Raw genomic sequence first — 8,191 nt, forward strand, 5'->3', positions numbered from 1 at the left:
TGAGGAAGAGCATCAGGAAATATTAGAAGGATTAGAAGGATTTAGATTGTGAAGATACACAGATAGAAAATACAGAATAGCTTTGAGAGGACCTGGAAACTATATCAATGGGCCCTGACACTGTCTGTCCTAGGGTATTTATAGAAATTTTGAGCAAAAGACAACCCCCCCAGCACAGTCAAATGCAGACCAACTCAGACACCTGCACTCAGGTCTGTGGTCCAATCAACCTCTCTATGCAGAACTTAGAAATTCTAGAAGGGTGCAAGAAACTTTTGGGAGATATCTTGTTATCTAGTTCTCTTTTAATTATTTTTAATTTGATTTACTTTTACATATCAGCCATGGATTCCCCTGTCCTCCCTCCTCCTGCCTGCCCCCGCCCAACCCCCAGCCCATGCCCCATTCCCATCTTCTCCAGGGCAAGGACTCCCCTGGGGATGGATTCAGCTCAACCTGGTAGATTCAGTCCATGAAGGTCCAGTCCCCTCCTCCCAGGATGAGCAAAGTGTCCCTGCATAGGTCCCAGGTTCCAACCACCCAGCTTATGCACTAAGGACATGTCTAATCCATTACACACAATGGATCTCAGAATAAAAATATTCTGAGTCCCCCTCTATATGTGAAGGATGGGGCCACACTTCCTCTAAGGTTTCAGTGCTGGAATGAGATGGAGAATGGGCATGGTTTGACTGAGGAAGAAGGTTTGTAATATGAAGGGTTGGGAGGACTGGAAAATAAGTTTGGCATCTACCAGTAACGCTGCAATGAAAGAACTCAGGAAGGATGTAAAGTTTGTAAGACTTCATAAATTAAATGTTGGGACAGGATATAGTGGGGAGACTTAGGTAAGAGTGATCCACAGTTTAGTTTCTTTGATTCCCCTTCCTGTGGTTTCTGCATGTCCAGTCATACATTATTTCAATTAGTCCAGGCAAGAACAGTTTCTGGCCCAAATGGATATTTTTTCGCCAAGGAGAAGATAAACTCAATATAGAATGTCTTCAATGCCCATCCTCTTCTCTGAAGTAAATTGATGACGCCAGCAGCAGACATGTCTCACTGTACTGACCTTCCAAATTTTAAAAATATTTTAAATACCATATTCTTTGGGTCTTTGAAGTGTTTGAAGTTTGCCTACCTAAATGAATTATGTCTATGTATACCTAGAAAACTTAACATGAATATAAGTTTGACTATCATAGAAGTCTAGTTATTAATCTGCAGTTTTTAATTATCCAGTATAGTCTAAATGAAATTCATAAACATAATATCTTAAAGAAGACTTTAAATATGTACACACTATAACAGAATTAAGTTTAAACTTGTGTCAATAACTAAAATCTATAGCAATGTAAAACATTTTAAACAAGATGTTCTTAGAAAGTAGATTCAATAATCTATCCTTTCTTCCTATCATATATTGATCCTATAAAACATTTTTATTTTTAGAAAGATATTGCATTTAAAATCAACCCTTTTTAAATAAAAATATTGCTTTTTTTATATCGCCCACCAGAGGGCTCTTTATGGGACAAAATAATCTTTCAACCTTTGTTTTAGCAATATGCTTGGTTTTACAGAATGAGAGAGCTAATATCACCTCCAATGCCACCTTGGTGTATTTGGGAATTTTGATGTAGCTTCTCAAAATATTTCCTGCTAGATGAGGTTGCTGCATTTTTATGGGGACATAAGAAAATTTTAGGATTAATGGGTATTCCTTGAGGCTGTATTGTCTAACAGAAAACTGTGTAACTCAGTGGGAATAGGTCAAGGCCACATGCGTGGAACCCACCATAGAGTAATTCAAACCCACATGTTGCAGTATCTCACTACCCACATGAGACATGGTTCCTGCTTCTTTTAGAATTGGTTATTTTCAAGTTTCAGGTGAAAACTCGAGCAGTTTGGTGTCATTTGAAGCTGAAGTTATCCTATTTCTGCCCGGGTCCTGCTGTCCTCAGACAGAAGGAAACACACTGAGACTTATATTAATTACAAATTTTATGACCTAATGGTTCAGGATTCTTGTTAGCTGTTCTTATATCTTAAATTAGCCCCTTTCTATTAATCTATAAGTGGCCATATGACGTCTGGCCTACCAGTATCATTACATGTTGCTTCTCATCATGGCTTCTGGCAGTATCTCCCTCACTCAGCCTTCCACTTCCATGAATTCTCCTCTCTCTTTGTCCTGCCTGTACTTCCTGCCTAGCTACTGGAAAATCAGTTCTTTACTTATTAACCAATCAGAGCAATACACTCAGAACATACAGAACATCCCACTGTAGGTAGGCTATAGTTTCCGGGTATGAACTGAGAAAGAGCAACACTATTAGGGTGAATGAGCTGGTATAGATAGGACAGATTTGGCCTAGTGACAGGAGCTGACTGTGAGGATGTGGATTCAAATATATGTACTGTCTATGGTGAAGGACATGAATCTGGTATCTAGACTGCCCTAGTCCTAGCTGCCTGGTTGGTACAGTTATTTCCCTTAGAGGTGATAGAGCTGTCAATGTGATGAGAGTGACAGTGAATGATTCCTGTAACATTAGGGAAATAGGAAGTTTTTATCATGACCTTTATTTGGCCTGAGTTTTTCTTTTCCAGGGAGAATCCCGTGCTTTTTCCAGATATGAATGTGGGACAGGAGGATATGAACAGTATATTTGAAGCTGGTAATGGTGGCATATGACATCAGTCTCTTTCTGTTACATAGACAGAGAAAGTAAGAGTTGATCTTAGGGGTAGTGCAGTGTCCTGACACAGATCCTATTGGAACTTCTGGAAAGGAATAATAACGGGGTGCATGAGGGGTTCATGCTGGATCCCTGAGCTGTCTCATATAAGGGGTGAGTAAGAAGATTTAAAAGTTTGAATGCAGAACTACAACGAGTCAGCTATTCCTAGAAAGGAGAGAATATCCTGATAGGTAGAACAGCCGGCAAAAGACTCAATTAGATATTTTCTATCTTAATATACAGCCTAGTATGAAATGGTAATGTTTGCACTCAAATAGGTGACCTGAGGAGTGGAATTTGGATTTTGGAACTTGAGTCTCCATAAGTCCAGTTGTACAAAATTTTACAAGAAGAGAGAATTAGTTTGACTAACTTAAATTATGGGCCACAGAGTAGAATGCTATCTACTTATTTTATTAGTTATAGCCAGTGAGGGTGAAGTAGAGCAAGCCAGAATTTGGGAACTGATGAAATAGTTGTGAGATGTCCATGAATCTGTGTTTCTAGTCAGTCCATGTTAGCTACATATACAAGTAAGTGTCAGGGTCTGTCCAGGATAAGGAAAGATATTTTGAGACAGATATTTGAGAGGTATAGAAAAGAAGGTAGTATCCTTGAGATCTAGAACTGAGAAGTGTGTGGTTTTTGAAGGGAGAGGGAAAAGAATTGTGTAAAGTTTAGGCATTACAAGATCGAGAGGGCCACAGCAGATTTAATTAGCTGCAGGTGTAGTGATATTTTATTTATGCTGAAAAGTGGTGATATATTATTTATGCTTTATTAAATTTTGCTGGAGTTCAGGCGGGGAAGGCCAGTGATATTATGTAAACAAAAATTCAGGCAACACACACCCTCAATTAGAACACTTATCAGACATGGTCTCTGTGTGTTCCAGGCTATAATAAGGTACAGAGCAAAGCATGGTGACACACTCCTTTAAGGCCAGTACCAAATATAAAGACATGGAGTTCTGTACAGACAGCTGAAGGGTTGTTGCAGTAAGTTTTGCTTGTGACTTTTCCAATTTCTATGATCACTAAGTCTTTCACCCCAATATTTGGCATTATGTTTTTTATTTAAAGAGACCATTTATAAACTTGTCTACATGCAGGTCTTAAATCAGGTGGTATATTCTATTAGGCTTCTTAACTCTAAGTATGGAGGTTTTAAAAGGTGAAGAGTTTGTATGAAGTAGCATTTTTTCTGACAATTTCAGGGATGATAGGCTTAAGTCCTCTAAGGCTCCGGAAAGAAATAGTATACTGAGTTTGAGTGATGTACCAGGTAGGGTGCTGGAACTGGATAATAATAGATAGATGGTTTCTAGCAAGAGAGGGCTTCTGGCTATGCAAGACTATTGGGTTCATATGAGTGATTGATAGGGAAATATCATGTCAGATTTAATGGGCTGAGTATCTAGGAGGAGGAAGAGGAGAGGAAATGCTGGCAAATCTGTGGTAGGGAAATGTGGGCACAAATGAAATAGGAGCTAGCGCCTTAGCTAAAAATCTCTTCCCATTAGGGGCAGAGGGCATGTTTGCACAAACAAAACCATGTGTAAAAGATATACCCTTGAAAATCCATTTAAGTCTTGGTGTTTGGTGAGGTACATAAGGATGTCCACCTACCCAGACAGCAGGGAGATTGGAATGACAGGTAAGGCCCCAAAACTCCCATACGATGCAATTAGTGCCTCCTGTACCCAAAGGAAGGGAATGGGTCATTCCTATATAATAATGCATAATCTAGGTTTTGGTATGACATGACTGTTGTTGCATATCAAACTGGGTATCTTCAATTGTTCATTGCCCAGGGACGGAGATTGCCTGTACTTTGGTCTTCTAAGATGGAGAGAGAGAGAGAGAGAGAGAGAGAGAGAGAGAGAGAGAGAGAGAGAGAGAGAGAGAGAGAGAGAGAGAGAGAGAGAGAGAGAAGAATCATGGAACATGATTGTATTTTTATTTTATTATCATTCAGGACTTTTATTTTCACCTGAGTCAAACCAAAAAGACACATGTGATTAATTGATGAGGACATTTAACAGTGAGAGATTACTTTACTATAGTCAGTTTTTTTGTAGAGTCCAGGCTCTACTTTTGTCTTAAGTTCTAAATAACTCTGGGTATTGTTTCTTACCACTTGGTTATATCTTGATGTTCCTTTCACAACAGGCTCTATGCTCAATGGTGGTACTGTTACAATTAGCTGAGTAGTTAACTAGAAATTTGAATGTTTTATTAGAGTCACAGACAGAAATTGATGAAGCAGAATGTGTTGGTATGGACAGGAGAAATTGAAGACAGAATCAAGAAGAAGAAAGAAATGATTGGTATTTCCAATCCAGAGGCATTGAGAACAGTTGTGGCATAAACCTCATTTTTCTGGAATTAGTGACAATGCATTCATTTTGATGTATCTGGAACTTAATAAGTGAACAGGGCCCTGTTTGTTTCCCTTTGAATGATGAAGAATTTCTCTTGGGTAATGGAAGGATAAAAGATTTCAGGCAAGAGAGATGTTTTCAGTGGGGGAAGCCTCAAGGTTAAAAAAATTCCCTTGAATGGCAGCTACCATTTAGAGGAAAGTGATAAGGGTTGCTGCATGGGAAAGAAGGACCTGATCCACAATGTGGACTGGTATTGGGCATAGATTATCACTTGTCTGAGGTAAGGAGGGTCAGAAAATTCCACAGGAGACAGCAGACATGATAGAGTAGAGGAGTGATCAGGTGATCAGCGAGAGGTGATGGTTTGTATAAGGAGGCCAGCATTCAGAATTGATCTCCCATACATGAGTTCAAATCGTGGAATTGACAGGGCCTGCTTGGGAAGTCAACAGATCCTGAAAATACCTGGTGACAATAATTTCAACCACTCAGTGTGAAGTTGCTCTGGCAGTTTAAGAAGAATATTTTTTGAAGAAATGTTGGTATGCTTTAACTTCCCTGAAGACTTCGGAGGGTAAGTTATATGAAAATACCATGGTACATTAAGAGCTTTAGATATGATCTGGTAAATATTGGAGGTGAATTCCAGACAATTACCAGACTGAAGAAAGTCCAAGATTCCAAATAGGCAGATTATCTCCCAGAGGTGGATCAGTTACTGTGTAAGGCCATTTATTAGAAACTAGAAATGCATCAACCTAACTTGAACATGAGTTCAAGACCATGAGTCGATATGCATTTCATCTGACAGTGGCCATAATAGTAAAATCAAGCTGCCAGTCAGTTCCTCCAAAGGAACTTCTAGCCTATTGGGTGGAGAAGTTTGGCTCAATATTTGGAATTGGGATTTGACTTTGGTAAATTTTGCAGGAGGCATTAATAGTTTTTAGAACTGTAAGTCCTCAGAGGTAGGCTGTAGGTTGTCTTTCATGAATTGAGACAGGGCATGACTATTAGTGTGAGTTGATGGAGATAGCATAGAATTAGCCTAGTGTCAGTAGTTGACTGTGATGATGTGGGCTGCTTTGTATGGATTCCCTGAGATGAAAGTGGCAAGTTTAGGCCCTTAAGGGCCAATTTTCTAGCTACCTTGTCAACCTGATTTATTCTCCATGAGATGATGGAACTGTTGAAGTGCTTAGACTGACAGTGGTTGAATTCTATAACTTTGGGAGATGGAAGGCTTTGAGCATGGCCATTATTTGGCCTGAGTTAGATATGAATCCTCCCTTTGCTGTAAGGAGTGTATTCTTTTTCCATAAAGCAGCATGGGACACTATTTTATTAACAGCATATTTGGAGACTATATAACATTTAACGATTACCTCAGGTCCAATTGGAAGGCACTGAGGAAGCTACAACCCAAACCTTTTGGTTAGTAATGTGTGGGTAATGCCTGTGATTCTACCACCTCGGCATACGACACTACGTTATAACACACTTTACTTGTCCACTCATGTGAAAAGCAGCTGACATCTGTTTATGATGTATAAGTGGCCTGAGGCAATGTGCCCTCCAGGGTATGTGAAGAATTGGGCAATATAGTTCCTCTAGGTTTCAGTACAGGAAATAGATAGAAAAGGATCAGGGTTAGGTTGAGGAAGGCGACTGGAAATATGAACGGATGGACGAGACTGGAAAGTAAATGTGGCATTTTCCAGTATCACCACCTGGAAAGAAAGAGCTGAAGAAGGAGGTGAAGTTTGTAAGACTTTATAAGTTAAGAGATGTAACAGGTTACAGTGGGAGAAAAAAGTTGTGATTGACTGAAAATTAGTTTCTTTGATTATCAAATAAGGAGCTCAGCAGCTGCTAAAGCACGAATGCATGGTGCCCATTCCTGTGTGGTGAGGTCTAGGATTTTTTTGTTGATAGGTAGGTTACAAGTGCAAAAGTGGACACAGATGATGGCCTTGGGCACCTAGGGAATAACTATTTTTCTGTTACATAGAGGGAAGGGCTGAATTATGTCTGGAAGGTTTAGTGGCAGCATTTTGAAAACCTGCAAGGGGGCAGTTCCTAAATAGATCCTAGGACTATGGAGGCAGAGCCAGGCTGATCTTCGTGAGCTAGAGGCCAGCATGGTTAGAGAAAGAAATCCAGGACAGGTACCAAAGCTACACAGAGAAACCCAAATACTAGAAAACAAACAAACAAACAAACAAACAAAACAAAAACAGGAAAAAAAAAACCAAAATACCACAAAGAGAGCTATCAGATGTACTGGGCAGCCACGAGTCACAATTAGAAAAGTGCAGAGGGGAATGGAGCTTTTCTTGTAGATAGGTAATTTTTTTTAATTTATTTTACACCATTCAGTTCAACATAATGGCCACAGATTCCCCTGTTCTCCCCCTCTCGCCCTCCTCCCCCTCCCCCCAACCCACCCCCCATTCCTACCTCCTCCAGATCAAGGTCTCCCCCGAGGACCGGGGTTGACCTTGTGAACTCAGTCCAAGCAGGTCCAGTCCCCCCCTCCCAGACTGAGCCAAGCGTCCCTGCATAAGTCCCAGGATTCAAACAACCAACTCATGCAAGAGCTCAGGACCCGGCACCAACGCACAGCTGCCTCCCAAACAGATCAAGCCAAAAGACTGTCTCACCCATTCAGGGGGCCTCATCCAGTTGGGGGACCCTCAGCCTTTGCTTCATAGATCCTGTGCTTCCATTCATTTGGTTATTTGTCCCTGTGCTTTATCCAACCTTGGCTTCAGCAATTCTTGGTCATATAAACCATCTTCTTTCTCACTAATTAGACTCCCAGTGCTCCAACAGGGGCCCAGCCGTGGATGTCTGCATCCAGATTCCTCAGTCCTTGGATGGGGTTTCTGGCACAACTATCAGGGTGTCTGGCTATCCCATCACCAGAGTAGGTCAGTTCCTGCCATCTCTCGACCATTGCCAGCAGTCTTTTGCGGGGGTATCTTTGTGGATCTCCGTGGGCCTCCCTAGCTCTCTGCTTCCTCCCCTTCTCATGTGGTCTTCATTTACCATGGTC

The 8,191-nt window shown here is 40.8% G+C and overlaps 1 long non-coding RNA gene across 1 annotated transcript; it reads left to right on the forward strand.

Annotated features, from left to right (window-relative positions):
- Nucleotides 1-2,215: 2,215 nt before the first annotated feature.
- LOC114689349 lies at nucleotides 2,216-6,155 on the forward strand. Its single transcript, XR_003733890.1, has 2 exons — nucleotides 2,216-3,745; nucleotides 5,564-6,155. It is a non-coding gene; the product is annotated as an uncharacterized LOC114689349 (long non-coding RNA).
- Nucleotides 6,156-8,191: the final 2,036 nt, after the last annotated feature.

This window comes from Peromyscus leucopus, chromosome 1, assembly GCF_004664715.2.
Source record: "Peromyscus leucopus breed LL Stock chromosome 1, UCI_PerLeu_2.1, whole genome shotgun sequence".
Classification (NCBI taxonomy): domain Eukaryota; kingdom Metazoa; phylum Chordata; class Mammalia; order Rodentia; family Cricetidae; genus Peromyscus; species Peromyscus leucopus.